The sequence below is a fragment of the Lactuca serriola genome, chromosome 8, assembly GCF_051521515.1.
Source record: "Lactuca serriola cultivar US96UC23 chromosome 8, Lser_US96UC23_V15, whole genome shotgun sequence".
Classification (NCBI taxonomy): domain Eukaryota; kingdom Viridiplantae; phylum Streptophyta; class Magnoliopsida; order Asterales; family Asteraceae; genus Lactuca; species Lactuca serriola.
In genome coordinates, this window is record NC_136415.1 from 94,740,460 (window position 1) to 94,756,402 (window position 15,943).

Sequence of the window (15,943 nt, forward strand, 5' to 3'; positions counted from 1 at the left end):
ATGTTAGATTAGGACACGTTAATTCTGATACTTTTCAATGTTTAATTAAACTCGATCACATACCACACTTTCAAATTGAGTCAAAATACAAATGCAACACTTGTGTTGAATCAAAATTACCACGCTAATCTTTAAAGTCTATTCAAAGGACAACTAAACCACTTAGATTAATTCACACATATGTGTGTAAGATGAAGTCGAATCCATCTAAGGATCGAAATAATTAATTAATCATTTTTATTGATGATTGCACTAAATTATGCTATGTCTATCTACTTAAAAGTAAAGATGAGGCTATCAAGAATTTTAAAGTGTATAAAAGTGATGTTGAGAATCAACTTAACAACAAAATTAAAATACTAAGAAATGATCGTGGAGGTGAATATGTATCACCATTTGAGGAATTTTGTGCAAATTGTGGTATAATACATGAGCTTACTGAACCTTATTCACCATAAAAAAATGGCTAAATACCTTCTAAATAAGGTACCATGAAATTTTGTGCAAATCATGGGTTGTAACCCCCAATGTGGGAGGAAGCTATGTTCTCAACGAACTGCCTTTCAAATAAGGTACCACGAAAGAAAACGGATAAAACATCATACAAGTGATGGTCAAGTATAAAACCATCCTATAACTACCTTCGAGTGTGGCGGGTATTGCAAAGGACATGGTACCTGTACCCAAGGTAGTAAAGATAGGACCTAATATTGTAGATTGCGTATTGTTTTATATGCACAAAACAGTAGTGTTTATCATTTTCTTGTGCGTGACTAAAAAATACCAGGAAATTACAAAGGCACAATAATGGAGTCAAGAAACACACCATTCTTTGAATTGTGTTTCTATATTTTGTTAAGGCTGACACAAGTGCTTCAAGAATAATCGAGTACAATGAATCCTCTAATGAAGAAGAAAGAGTGAAATAAATAAAGCTAGAGCCATGTTAAAGTAAAAGAGTATGTGTTGAAAAGTCATTTGGAGATGATTTATGCAGTTATGTGGTTGATGGATAGTCTCAATCTTTCAAAGAGTAAGCACCTTTTCTGAAGGACCTCAATGGAAAGATGAAATTAACAGTGAAATGGATTCCATATTATAAAACCATACATGGGAGCTAGTGGATTTACCTCAATGTTTAAAACCACTTGGATATAAATGTATTTTTTAAGAAGAAAATGAAAGTAGATGAATCCATTGGCAAGTACAACTGTACAAGGAAAAGCTAGTAATAAAAGGATATAGAGAGAAAAAATGGCATTGATTACTTAATTTTATACGTACTCTCTTTTCATACGTATTACATTTGTTAGATTGGTACTTGCAATTACTTCTATCAGAAATCCTGAAGTATATTAAATGGATGTTACAACAACTTTTCTAAACGTGGATTTAGAGGAAGAATTATATGTGGAACAACCAGTGTAACATCCTAATTTTTACCATAAAATTTTTCATTTTTAATATAGAGAAACATCATGTATTATAAAAACCAAGTCGTAAAATCCCATGCGAATCAAATACAACAACCCAAATCAAAGTATCATAAATGTAAAAACACTACTAGATTTTACTCGACTATTCTTGAAGCACTTGTGTTAGCCTTGAGTTAGCCTTAACAAGATATGTTTAACATCCTAATTTTTACTCGACTATTTAATCCACAATTAGTGAAGCATTTGTGTCACACTTGATTGTACACTCCAGGATTTTACAACAGTCAAGCCTTCAACTTTCCACAACCATCTGAAGTCCTTGAAACAGATTTCATTCCACAACTATAAGCACGAACCTTATTTAGTTTCAAAAAAAATTATATACAGCTCAGCATAAAAAACAACTATAGGTTATCAACAACCCTATGGCTCAACTACACACTTTCATGGGTTATCAGCAACCCTGTGGACTATCAGCAGTCCCATGGACTCATAGCTGTCTAGGAGTTATCAGTAACCCAGATTCACGAATGAAACCAATCAACAAGTAAGACACAACTATTCACCATGCACACACTACTACACTTGTAAATATAGAGAGAAAACTCACCTTGCAGATAGCAGCTTGACACAATGGCTCACACACATAGTAGACAGGTACAACAAGTCACCTAACATTAATAAAGATATACCCCTTTCAGTATATACTCTACAACCTAATTTGATCAAAAGTCAACCTTAGCTAAAAGTCAGTTTTCAACCCTCAGTCAACCTACGTTAAGCGTGTGTGCTGATCTACACTTAGCGTAGAGCTCTAGATGGAGACGAGATGTGACATCCCCAAAATCTCAGCCAGAAAAGACCGATTTTCATTTATGCTTTTAAAATAATTTCAGAGTAAATCCTTTTGATTTGAAAGAGTTGCGGAATTTGTTCCCAAAAACAAAACATGATAAAACAATGTTTACCAAAGCATTTCATAAAAGAAATGTATTTTTCATTATATAATCAAAACTCGGGGTGTCATGTTCCGATACAGACCAATAAGCATAAACGATAACATTACAAGTCATTCAACAAATATGTATATATACAGACTTGTAAACAAAACAACTGATGGTTCATCCATCTTATGCCCTTGCGCCACTTCCTGTAATACAAATAAAACTGGTGGGTCAGGCTTGGGAGCCTGGTGAGCATATAGGGTTTTCAACCCACAATAAATAATCATATTTAATTTTCACCAACCAACAATAACCCAATTACCCATTCCCATTATTCTCACTTTATGTCCCTAAGACAGCTAACATAAGGGACCTAGTCTAAGAATATTTCATCGGGGCGACAACACATGCTTCGGGGGTACCTCAGTAATATAAGTCAAATAAGGCAACCATGAGGGGGATGGAGTACAGCGAATGAACACCCAAGTTCATTAACACCTACAGGTGGCGAACCTGCTAATGTTTCCACAAGACTATCTAGAAAAGTATGTGGTCGTCATCTAAACTCCGCTAGATGACTAAATCAAACAACAACGAGGCCTCTCATCTGTTTATTACACACCAACTATCTACCCATGTTCTACCCAACATATTAGTAGATAAAATATACATTTTTATACATAGTTTAAAAACCTGTATAGCATGCTTGATCAATACATATTCCACATAACAGATGAGGCACACACACACACATAACACATATCTCATAGAGAATAAATCATATCTATGAGTTAGAAGAAAGTGAATACACATTCACACATATAAACAACAATATACTTAATACACTCAAACCATACTTGTATTATTATCGTGTTTATGAAAGGTGGTATACACTCACTTGATCAGAAGATGATCAGACAACACTACGACTTGCAGAAGTAGTAATCCTCAGCAGATCTGGAAGATCTCTTCAAAAATCGAACTTCTCGCGGGCAGAGCTTCAGCTCGGGAACCACACTTCTCGGGATCTTCGGGATCTCGGGACTTGCCTCGGGGCTCAAGAATAATACCGGGGCTTCGGGATATTTCTGGCACACAAATCGATGCAAAACAGGAGAGAGAAGAGAGAAAATAGCAAAAGAACTCGGCTGCCTTCGGATCCTATTTATAGGAGGCTGGAGCCTCGGAGTACGCGGGGCATACGCCAGTACGCGGGGGGTACTGGTCCGAAATCGTCACTGTGTTCGTCATCCGAAGACACTTGCTGCGAGGGTCGTCATGCTTCGCTGTACGCGGGGCGTACACGAGTACGTGGGGCGTACTTCGGATGAGAATGATGACTCGTCCTCGGATAATACCGTATTTTTCAATTAAATTTAACTACAAAATATTTAATAAACTTCGGAAATTCATATCTTCTTCATATGAACTCCGTTTTCGACGTTCTTTATATCCACGCGAAGGTGAGACTACGCTCTACAACTTTCGTTTAGACTCCGTCATCTAATTTTAAATTTATTTTTATTATTTATTTTTAATAGGCCGGGACAGAAAAACACCGTTATAAATTCATAACTTCTTCGTTTGACGTCCGTTCTCGCCTAACTTTTTATCGCTTCGATACTAACAACGAGACCTTCGATCCTCGTTTAGATTGCTTCAGCTAAAAACTCCTCGATCTCAAATCGAGTATTTCAGGCTGCATACCGCTAAGCCGAAACTTCGATAAATCATAACTTCCTCATACGAAGTCAGATTTGGGCGATCTATATATATTCGGAAACCTCGTTTCAACTACTACAACATTATTCAAAGATATTAAGTTTATTTTACACTTAAATTTTGACGCTTATTTTTATTCTTAATTAATCAAACCACATAATTAAGCAATTAAGCACAAAACACACAATACTTAAATAATACAATCTTATTATTTCAAAACGGGTTACAAAGGTTAACCTAGACTATTACATTGCTAAAAATGGCAAGCCCGGAAACACAGGTGTTACACAAGACAAAACTATGCTACGCTCAACGTAGAGGAATTTATTTCCAACGTAACAGTCTGATTACCAAAAGTCCCGTTAAGCTCTTAATATAGAAAGTTAGCTCCTCAAACTTCCAAGTATGAACCAAAGGAATGTGCTAATGGATAAAGTCTCTGACTTTATGTATTTGCATTCCAACAATGAGCAATAAAATCATACCTAAGTCCATGAAACTTACTAATCAATTTCATTTTTCATGGTGGAAATTGGTAAATCGTCATTTACCTACCTTCAAATATATTTCAATTAGATTACGACATCCCTCTTCCGAATTGTAAAATATTGTGTTGGGTCGTAGCCTTAATATTTCATGTTGGGTGTTATATTAAGGACTTAAATCAACCAAACCTGAATTTCTCCCTCATAAATGCCTAGTTCTGACAACTATGGTCTTCCTTATCCTTTTGGAAAAAGATTTCTTCATAAAGATGATATTTCACAAGACGATCAAGGTGAAAGATTAATCCCTTTCTTCGTGCTGTAGTGGAATTTCACTTCCTCCACCTCCTACAATAAATCTCCCTAACCCACAAGTTCAAGGTCACCCAAAGCCCTATTGGCAGGAAGAAAAGTCTGTATGTGCTTACATCTTGGAGATGAAGTTACATATTGACAAACTGGGAGAGTTAGGTGTCGAAGTCTCTAGGAAGTTGGCTGTTGACTCGGTTCTTCAATCACTTTCTAAGTCATATAGCAGGTGCTTTAAGGACTACTATATGGGATATCACGACATGAACCTTATTGATCTAACATATTTGCTTGTTGCTACTGAATCTGCAATGATTTAGCGTATTGGTAAAGAAAATTTGATTGGAAGATCTACTCCCCATACTTCCATGGACATTGACAATTAGAACATTGGAAGTCCAGAAAATCTTTCTCTTCCCAATGGAAATGGATCATCCATAGTCAAGTCATTTGACCAAATGGTAAAGAGAAAGTCTAAGTCTGAGATAGTCATGTGTACCATTCCCAAAGAGTCCATTGCCAAGAGAAGGGGCGCTGGTTGCAAAGCTACCATATTTACCTGAAGGATCGTAAGGATGGTAAAGTCAAAATTTTTGACTCTATCTCAAGTAAGTCCACTATCTAACTCTATTAAGTTCCTATTTGGAGATTCTTAATACATGATGTAATGCAATTTCATTTTGATGTTTTGTAGAATCAAAGGAAGCTTAAAAGAAGAGTAAGCTTGTAGTTGCATCGTAAGGAAAATTTTCTGCGTTTTATAAATAAATAAATTTTTGATTTTGTTTTATTTTATATCTCCTTACGATGGCATTTGTGAAAATTGATGTTTATGTATATTCTAGCAATGTTCAATATGGATTTAATTCTTTCGTTTGTGGTAGTGTCATAATTTACCAAATAAGGAAAGATTACCATCACCCAATTTTCAGTTGGATAGAAACATGGAATCATACAACTTGTATTGTGTGATGAATGATAACCTTTCTCCTTGGAAAATTAAGATTAATTACTTGTGCACATGAATATGTGATTCAAGTGAAGGACTAGGAGATTAGGTACACTTGGTTGTGCGCTGGTCAAGGTCCACCACAAAGACCGATAAAACTATTCGTCATGATTTACTAAAAGTAAGTAAATATGGTTATATTTACAAGTTTATGTATAATTCTAAAACATTGGAAAAGTTTCAATGTATGGCAGAACGAATGTGAAGAATCAAATTGGACAGGAAGATAAAAGTTTCTCCAACCTGAAAATATGGATGAGTACTTTATTATCGTGTTTTATGATCATCTTAATGATTATGGAAAACCATATCACAATTGATCCTCTAAGGATATCTTAGTGAATTCGTATGGCTAAGAAGAGGAATCATGAATTGTTGAAATGGCTAAATCAAGAAGATGAGTCATACTTCGTTCCAAGAACAAGCCTTAGAGTCATACTCCAAGATTGTAACTTGAGTGACAAAATCTTAAGAAAGGTTTATAACACTTTTCAAATGTAGAGTAAAATGTTTTCTACTCTTGCACATTTGAAATGGGTAGGTTGGAATGTTTTGGATAAAACAAAGACCAACTAAGACCAATGGCGTGAAGTGTTTGTCTTGATAAGAATCCTCACTAACTCTAGAATATTTGTTTTTCAATGAATGGTTCATGACAAGAGAATCTTATATGTCAAGAGGTCAGTGGGAATCTTAAAGATCTTGACAAGTTTTAAGAACTAATCAAGAATAAACTTATTGTTAATCACTAGCATACGACTTTAAGGTTGTAACCTATCGTGTTGACATATCCTTATTTATGTTCTCATTCCAGTTAAAAGTTGACTATGCATGTGAGTTCTACGAGTTCTCAGTTGTTTGAATAAAGTAAAGCACCTGGATCAATGAAAGTTTCATTGATCAGTATGGGTGAGCTGCTTAACAACTTGGAAGACATGGTAGTCCCTTGTGCTACCAAGTGGAAAGAAATTAAGATTGAATAAGTTCAGTCGATATGAGTTTGGATTTGTCACTAACCTTTTCGTATGATTATGGTTTGACAAATTCACATGGATAGGAACACATACACCATAAAACCTAAGTGTCATAAGGTTCTATCCAATTCATGAAAATGATTGTGAGGAAACGCTTTCACTAAGTAGATTTTAATAGTTAGCAAATTTGATACTTGCATTCTCAAATTTGATTATGATTACGACATCCCTCTTCATAGTTCGAAGTGTGAGAAATGGCAAAAGGTCTAAACATTTGAGACTTATTGTTGTAAATTCTAAATTTTTTTAGACACGCATTTGAGCTATCTAAGGAAAGGTGTATGATTTTGAGAAGCGTAGATAAAGTCTTATAGAAGCATTTCATATCAAAAATTTGAACTTTGGTAAGGAAGTCAATAAGTATTGATTTCTAGAAGTCCAACTGATTTTTGGGTACATGTCAAAGCTAGTGGGAGCATAAATGTTATGCTAGTAAGATAATAATTATTATGCTAGTGGAAGCACAATTATTTTGGTAAGTGTTGCAAGTTAGCAATGTTAATTATAGAAAAACAAAAGGTTTCAAATCACAAAGTTGTAGGGTTTGAAAAGTTGATTTGCTATAATTAAGGGAGAGGAAATTATACTTCATTTCAAAATCTAAAAGCTTAGATTGAGTTTTTAATCAAATTTAGTCAAATATATATGAATGTTATGTTGGAATGGTTCAACATAAGGAAATTATATATATCGAAATGTTAATTGCATTCTCAAAATTTGATTATGATTACGGTATCCCACTTCATAATAAAAATTTGAGAACATGGAAAATAGAAATATTGTAGCAAGAGACTGGTCAAATATCATGTCTTTATGAATCATGTCCCATATTCTTCGGGTATAGAATCGATTTCATATGCTATGAAATTCTCATTTTCTAATTTTTCAAAATGCCTAGGGCATTAAGAAGGAAAAAGGACTAGAACCGGATATGACTAACGTGGTTAACAACTGTTAAGGACAATTTAAGGTTCACCAAGGATTGGTCGCTTGTAGTTGGAAGTATAAAAATGGATGGACCATATTGACACACTCTGAGAAGAGGTAACTCTTGTTCAGAATTGATACTCAAAATGTGAACATGGAAATGTTTCCATAAGTGGAAGTTATTCTTTACATATGTGTAAGATTAGGAAACTTAATGCAAGAATGATGTTCAAACAAATGTACTTTGAATTTGAGACTTCATTTCCATGGAATTGCTCTCCATTGGAATACTTTGTAATGTCTGTTGCCAAGTATCTATGACTTTTTTGCATAGTCATTACAAGAGGATCATTGCATATAAGTTTAGAATTTAACAGATTATAGTAAATAGCAAGAATTTGATATTCTTACATTTACCGTAAGGATTTGGAATTGTGAAATGAGCATCATTGAAATGTTGTCAATTGATCTATTTCACAAAGTAAGGATCATAGATAAACATAGTGTGCGTGCTTGGAGCATGGGACAACTATTGTTTTAATTCAAGTATTAAGTTGATTATATGAAAAATTATACAATGAATAATTAGTAATCAATATGGCACTCAAAAGTTTTAGGGCCATATAGGATTAGTATTATTCTTCTTTTTCACTTTTCATGTTTTAACTTCCTGAATAACTAGGTTATTCAAACCATCCAAAGTCGATCATACTTTGGAAGTAGGTATTGAGGCAAGACAGTCATGAATGGGTCAGTATTTTGTCTAGGTGTTTTAGACATAGCACAAGTTTGTTGCAGTGTTCATGAGTACTCCTGGAATAATATTCGAGTATTAGATTCAACCCACGCTCATCTGAATCACTTCATGGATTTTATCACGAGTGATTATGACACGACAATATCTTATCTTCTTGAAATGGAGACATGTGAGTTGTAGTTGCAAGTCGGTTACACATTGACATATGTAAATGCACCAGTAACTTGGTGTTATAAAACATTTTATTGTGTGTAATTTGATGAGTGAGTACAATCAAGAATTTAAGTCAAAGTCTATCCGTTACTTTTACCCATTGTGGTTAAAAGCGATATTTGTGGGCCTCTCGATGATTTAGTGATGACACCCCTAAGTCCTTGGCCAAGCCTGGAGTGATTTGATTTGTTCAATTAGTTGGTCGTCATAAATCGGAAGTCTGGAAACAATAAATGGACAAAGAGAACGTATATAATCCATGTCTGATGTCCATATGATATCTAGAATGGCGGAATATATGATCACTTATCTAATGGACGCATCATTGACTAGGTTAGAGTTCGACAGATGCTTTTAAGAGCTACGATAACTAGTCGGGATTTTGGAGTCGTACTTGCAATAATAGTTATTAGACTTATCCAAGTGGGAGACTGTTGGATTAGGTGTCTAAGATCATAACTATAATTGGTATGTACTTGACCCGAGAGTAGCATGGTCCATTTGGGTTGCATACCACCACGACAATTTGATAGGATGGACTTTTGAGAAGAGGTTATTTATGATTTATTAATATATTATAAGTTCTAATATATTAATATGAAATCATATTATTTAATTAGTATTGATCAAGAATTAATTTGGAATTAATTTAGTGATCAAAAGAGACTAATTAAATGTAAGGGGATTGATTTGGTAAATCAATCATTATTATGGTGTGGGCTTATGGTTATTTAGGGTGGGCTAAACCAATATGGTAGTCCATTGATAGTCCATGGAGGTTTTAACCCATGGATCCTCAGTAGGATGAAAAGTCATTCACATTAGGGTTTATATGTATGTAACCCTAATTCTATCCACACTATATAAAAAGACTCTAGGCTACTAAAATCGACACCTAGTGATCTTTGGAAGACCATAACCAATTTTAGTGTGCATAAAATCTATCAAAAGTCATCCTTTGTCTATGGTGTGTTGTGAACCATTTGAGGTGTCACACTTGGGGCACTATGTTCTTAAAGGCCAAATACAACAAGTTCTACAAGCTACATAAAGAGGTAAACTCCTAACTAGTATTTTATGTTGTTTATGTCAATTGCATGCTAGTTGTAGGCTTAATGATTTGGATACAATATTGAATGTATAATTAGATAAAACATAGATCCAACGCATTTAGGGTTGTATGTGCACCATAGGATGTTGTAGTATACTAAAACCCTTCACAAACATCTTATACCCCTCCAAATTACCAACAACCTCAACCACAAGGCCAATCAAGTGGTAACCATCAAATGAGTCTTCAAGAACTTGTTACTTCTCTTGCTCAAAGCCAAACCCAATTTCAATAAGTGACCAAGAACACATTATCCAACATTCAAGCACAAATTGGAGACTTGGCCACCGCTCTCAACAAGATAGAAACAAAGGGTAAACTTCCATATCAAACCGAGAAGAATCCGAATGTGAGTGTAATAACCTTAAAAAGTGGGAAAACCCTTGGAGAAAGCAACCCCGAAAGAGTTTCAAGAGAAGAAGAATATGAGGTTGATGTTGTTGATCCTACAAAGGTTGTAGTTCCTCTAAAGGAACCGGTTGTGACAAACATTGATCCACCCGAATCTTCCAACAATATCATCAAGCCATTGGTCATACCACTACCTTTTCCTTCCTGGTTAGCCATTTTGAAGAAGAAAGAGGAAGAAAATGAATTCTTTGAAACTTTCTGCAAGGTCCAAATCAACATTCCACTATTGAATGCTATTAAGCAAATTCCAAGTTATGCAAAATTTCTCAAGGATTTGTGCACCAAGAAGAGGAAATTCAAGGCAAATGAAAGGATTCAAGTCAATGCAAATGTGTCTGTGGTTATCCAAAAGAATCTACATCCCAAATGCAAGCATACAGGAATATTTTCTATCCCTTGTACCATTGGTGATTTGCATGTCGAAAGTGCCATGTTAGATCTTGGATCCTCGAAAAATATGATGCCATATTCTATTTTGCAATCTATTATTGTTGGACCTTTGGAAGAAACAAGAGTAATCATTCAATTAGCGGACTCAACTTGTTTTTCTCGAGGATTTTTATGTCATTGATCTTGAAGAGAAGACTCTTTGCAAATCACCTATGATCCTCTTTGGAAGACCTTTCATGAATACTACTCACATAATCATTAATTTCCATAAAGGAAAGATAACTATGGAGTTTGATGGAGAAACCATTCACTTCAACATCTTTGAGGAAATGTGGTACCCTAGCAATATTTCTCCATTGTATCGGGTTGATGTAATTGAGCCAATAACCCAAAAAGTGTTTATTTTGTCTCATGGGGATGTTTTGGAGATGATACTCAACATGAACCTTGATTTTGAAAGTTTAAAGAAAACACTGGAAATGTTTACATTGGACTCCGAAGTTGAAAAGATTGTGAAGACTTTGGAAGTAAGCAAGTCAATAAGGAAAGATGTCTATCAAGTTGCCTTATCTCATTCTCCAAACAAGATGCCCCATTCCATAATCCACCCATCCACAATAGAATTGAAATTCTTACTAGCCACTTATGCTTATCTAGGTAATGATGAAACTCTTTCGGTGATCATCTCCTCCCAATTGAAACGATTTTGAAGAAGACGAATTGATTGAAGTTTTGAAAGATCACAAAGAGGCCATGTGGTGGACAATAGCGGACATCAAAGGGATAAGAGCTAATATATGCACTCACAAGATTCTCATGGAGGATAATTATAAGCCTGGGAGGGAAGCTCAAAGAAGATTTAATCCTCCAATAATGGAAGTGTTCACGATGTCTCTCAAGTTGCCTTATCATATTCTCCAAACAAGATGCCCCATTCCATAATCCACCCACCCACACTAGAGTTAAAAGTCTTACGTAGCCACTAAAAGTATGCTTATCTAGGTAATGATGAAACTCTTTTGGTGATCATCTCCTCCCAATTGAAAGATTTTGAAGAAGACGAATTGGTTGAAGTTTTGAAAGATCACAAAGAGGCCATGTAGTGGACAATAGCAAACATCAAGGGGATAAATGCTAATATATGCACTCATAAGAGCCATATGGAGGATAACTGTAAGCCTAAGAGGGAAGTTTAAAGAAGATTGAATCCTCCAATAATGGAAGTGGTTAAGAAGAAGATAAACAAAATGTTCAAAAGGTGCAAAGAGAAGAATTCATTTCATGACAAGCACATAACCCAAAATCACTTAGTTCCAGGTCCAGAACTCTTATTTATCATTCATGCTTAAAGATATTCCCGGTAAAATTGCGATCTCGATGGCACAAACTTTTCATTGTTATAAAAGTGTTTGATCTTGGTGTGGTTGAAATCAAGAGTTTGGAAACGAAACAAATCTTCAAAGTGAATGGGCACCATTTGAAACCATTTTATGAAGGCTTTGACACAAGAGAATTCAAAAACGTAACATTGGAAACTCCGATTTATGAAGGTTGACGGATGTCGGGCTATGTCTTGGTAAAGATGTTAAATAAATGTATTGTGAATAAATAATCTTTGGTTGAAGTTTTGATGTTTCTAGGCTTGAAGTTTGTCAAAAAAAAGCGTCTTGAGGTTTAGCAATGATCTTGCTAAACTTTGGAAGAGACCCAGAGCTTGTGGAGCGAAAACTGCAAAAAGTGTCAAAAATCTACGATTTGCACGGCTTGACTGCTTACCCGCGCAAAAGTTGTGTGACCCAACCCCGGTCACACAAACCCAAGCTCAAAATTACTCAACACGAGATGTATTCTAATGTGCACGCGTGGCTGCTCCCCCACCCTCACAGGTTTTGCACGGCCTGATACCCACTCTCGCAACGACTTGCACGGCATGACTCCTACCCTCGCAGATCCTTGCGCGGCCAAGAACAAACCGCCATCTTCCTTTGTGTAACCAACAAATTAGCCATATACCTCATTAACTTAACTTCAAGCCCACCCACACCTAACCCATTTCTGACCCTCCAGCGTTATCACTCCGAACCAGACCCGATCCAACTTCAAAACATGCTCGTACTTGACTCATAACCGACCCACCCTTATAACCCCTTCAACCCATCGACTTCATCCCTTCCCCCCCCCCCTTATCTCTCCCGAAGAACACAGCACACCCACCCTAAACTTGATGTTTCCGACCTTCAACTAACCACCACCACCAGTCGACGCTAACGACTTCACTGTCCACCCTCATCATTACAGTCGGTCACCAACCGTCGACCGCCACACACCTCCTTCCTTCCTCTCCAGCCGACAACATCCATTTTCCTCCACCCTTCGTCGCCGGACTTCAACCAACAACCACCACAACCCTCCTCATCTGTTGCTACCATGCCTACAACCCACCAACCAATTCCTACCACCCCACACCCTTTTTCAACCGGTAAATTGCAATCCCTCCGTCATTTTCTTCTCTTTCGCTGGAGAACCAAAAAAGCTTCACTCCGCCACCACCTTCCATCAATTCTTTATTTTTCATAGGAAATTCTTCCTCAAATACTTCTGGGCATGCCGATCTACAGTCCATTTGGCCAAATTCGCTCGCCAGAAAAGCTAGCTCCGCCACCGGCCATCGTCTGCCGCCGCCCCTCATTTTGACGAAAAATTTCAAATTTTTTGTTTCTCATCGGAAATTTAAAAGACTCAACCTTGCTGGTCAAATTCATGCTTGGGGTGCGGATTTAGCATTTTTCCCGTTCGGGTTTCGACACCCGAATTTGGTATATTACTTTTGGTTTTCTTGCATTGAATTTCTAATTTTGACAGACTTATGCTATGCATTAGGGTGCTTAGAATTGACATGCTTTGAATTGATTGGATTACATTGCTTTTAATTGTACCAAATTGCAAGTTTAGTGTGTTTGACCGGTTTATATTTTCATCTGTTAGTATTGATTGGATTTGTGTGAGGCGAGTGTCAGGGATAATCTTGGTCAACTTTTTGTTTTTGCTAGGGTTCTATTAACAGGTACAATGGAAAAGAGCAAAACCATTCACGTGTCTCATGGTTCTTCCCACGAAGCTCAATCGTTGAGATCATCCAAAAAAGTCTCAACTGAGCATGATGATCATGATGATAACCTTATCCTCACTAGTGCACAAAGCAAGCAATTCAAGTCAAACCTACAAAAACATGCAGTCTGAGCCACCAAATGTTACCACCGAGAGTCGATGATCAACCTTGGCCTTGATAATTGGTTCCAATAGATGTTGATCAGTGTGGGTTGGCATGATTACCTAGCTATTTCCGCGCACATACAAGCAACTTAAACTCAAGTTCCTTTCCACTTATGCAAAGGATGACACGGCGGAGGTGCTCACATTTTGACTTCAGGGTCGGCAACACCGACTCACATACGACACCCTCAACACTATCATGGGCACATACGATAGCCAAAACACCGACATCTATAGTTATCAATGGACTCAATTTAAGAGCTTGCCCAAAGAAGGGTTCTGGACTCAGATCACCAGTCTTCCAAACTTCATTCCAAGTCGACAAAAGACCCTTACATTATCAATCCGTGTTGGAGAATCGCCCACCGGATTCTTTCAACTTTCATCTTTAGTCATCACGAGTCGGGACAAATTTCACACCCCAAAATCGGAACGGCAGAATTGTTCTGCGGTGGAGGACGTCATGTACAGTATCATAACAATGCATAATAGTAAATCAAGCAAACAACATCCATTGCATTAATAATAATAGTAAATGCATGTGTTCTTTGTAAAGTTTAAATGACACCAAAAATGAATGCATTAGCAAAAGAATAAGACGAGTCTTGAATAAGCTCCGTCTTCGCAAAACCTGGCTATCTGTACCTGTCTACTGGTGACCTAAGGATACAAGTTATTTTGAAAGTGAAGATCAGCATTTAAGCTGGTGAGTTCATAAGCAGTTTAGTGTCATTATGTTGTATTTACTTCAGAAAATTGGTTATGGTTGTATCATAAAAAGGTTTGTTTCTTTTCCCGGAAAATCCTATATTTTCTGCTTGTAATGAAAAATGTAGTCTCTTACCAAGACTTTACCATTTGTTTGTTCTCTTATAGTAATATAAGTAAAATGTTTATACTAATGAATGATACTCAAATATTAGTTTACCACCATATAACCGGGTTGGTTAATTTAGATGAAAATGCGATAAAGTTGCAACCATGGTTGATCGACCTAGTGTAAATACACAACGTTTTTCGAACGTCGAAAAGGTATGACATTTATTCACCCGTCGACCTGCAGATCCCGCTATAGCTAGCAGCGAGGTGTGGGATGGTCAATCCCGTATAGATCTATACACAAACTCATGCTCTCCCTCCAGGAGACTCTGGTTACAAAACATGACACAACAAGTGTATTGCTATGCCATGAAATAGTGTCTCACATTATTGTTATCTTGTTCTAGTTATAGCGTATATGTTCCTTTTGTAATTGTATATGTTCCTGTTTGTAAATGTATATGTATATGTTCCTTTTTGTTCTTGTTATAGTATGAATGATCTGCCTCATGTTATGGACTGACACATGTAAGTTTCATTGTGCGAGAATAGTAAATAGTAATTCTCTAAACTATACCTATTATAGTTTACTAGCATATTTGTTGTATAACTGACATGTTGAAAGACCCACTTGTTAATCATAAATGATTAAGTTAAAAATATCCTTCAAAATGGTGTTTAATATTCATATAAGTACTTAGGATGTATAAGTATAAGTTAATCGACAGTCGGACTAGTGAATCCTACCCTAAGCCCACAACCAAACAAGGAACACGAGTCAAGGTTGTTAACATTAGTCCTAAGTCCATTAAAGCATATTTATACTTAAATATCTATATGAATATAATTTTGAAAGTAAAAGGGTTTTATAAGTAATTTAAAAGAGGGTTTTGAAAATGAAGTTTAGCAGTGTTTGAAAACAATAAGGTTCTTATGTTTGTAAGAATTCAAATGTAAAACTAAACATAATTTTATGGTGTTTCAACTTGTATCCCCCCCCCCCTCCCCCAAAAAAAAGCATTTATGACATGTAAAAGGTTGATTATAGGGGGTATGAACCCACTTGTAGTGAGTGGTTCGAAGGAAGGATTGATATAAGATGC